The following is a 1361-nucleotide window of genomic DNA, read 5'->3' as shown; positions in this document are numbered from 1 at the left end:
GTTCTTATTTTAGGCTTATCAGCTCACAAGCATAGTCATTAGCATCAGGGGCTCACTGTTGAACCCTCACTCCCTCCCTGTCCCCGCCGCTGCACCTGGGAGACTGTCGCTGCTCCCCTAGGGACCACGACAGAGCACCACTGGCCAGGAACCCAGTACCCCCCCTGCTGTGGTTTTTAATTGTTACCACTATGAGTATATCCAAACATTACCATGCACCCTGGAGATATGTTCTGTACAGCTCCCTGTCAGCCATATATCACCTGTCAATGGCATCCCATACCAGTATCCCTCCATTGCCATTGTTGAAACACTCTGTGATCCAGAACTCCCCGAAATTTGAAGCCCAATATAATGTCAGGGTCCCTTACTAGGGAATGGCATATAGCGATGGGTTTAAAGGTTAGATAAAGAACACGTGTTTACTTGGAAAAAATTCTACATCCTATCTTTTTCTTTTTTTTTTCCCCCTAATTATTCAGCTTCTCTTCACAGGAGCCCTAGACCACAGCAATGCATATATATAATGTACAGCACTCCCATACATCCACCACAAAACCTTTTCCCTTCCACAGTGCTACTCTTACACCCTATTCACATCATATTTACTTAACGTGATGTATAGAGTCTGAGACACTAGCTTTCTAACAAGGTGACATCTGTGCTTACATTATGGTGCATACTTTAGGATACACAGTTTTTTACATTCTTAGTTATCCTATGTTTTACATTATGGTTTACATTATCAGTCTGTTATCTCCTATATGTTATGGTGTAATATTACATGTTTTATATCCATCCTTGTGTACTCTCAAGAAACTCCTCTCTTACCCCCCATTTACCTGGGTTCCACACATTTAATGTCCATTTTCCCTTCCACCTTGGTGCCAACAGTGACAGCCAACCTCCGTTTCCTGAGGAGCCACTTCCAGATATAGATGGAATAGTGTTCAGGGCCTAACTTGCTCAACTGCCCCAATGCCCTGGGAGCCACCCTTTCTCTTGAGGGATACAGTTCCCTCTATTTGATGGCATTAGTCCTCCCCAGGATGTGGGTCCACCCCCACTCTCACTACTTGGGTTTCTACCCCATGGTGTCACCCACTCTGGCAGAATGAGCATTTAGACATTCCCCAGGAGCCCGTCCTGCATCAGACCCTCCCCTCCGAGCATTCTAAACAGGTAACCCTCTTTATTATATTTTGATATGATTTTCTCAGCATTTTACTCTCCACCAACACCTGACCCTCTCCTGTGTTCGTATGCTACCCCTCCCTCCCCCCACTTTTGGACAATGTTACCCATCCGTCCCTCCCCAGCCACCCTCAAACCCGCAAAGCCCCAACCAAAGGCAACCCCTT

Source organism: Dasypus novemcinctus, chromosome 7 (genome assembly GCF_030445035.2).
Source record: "Dasypus novemcinctus isolate mDasNov1 chromosome 7, mDasNov1.1.hap2, whole genome shotgun sequence".
NCBI lineage: Eukaryota > Metazoa > Chordata > Mammalia > Cingulata > Dasypodidae > Dasypus > Dasypus novemcinctus.
This window is presented reverse-complemented; position numbering follows the sequence as displayed.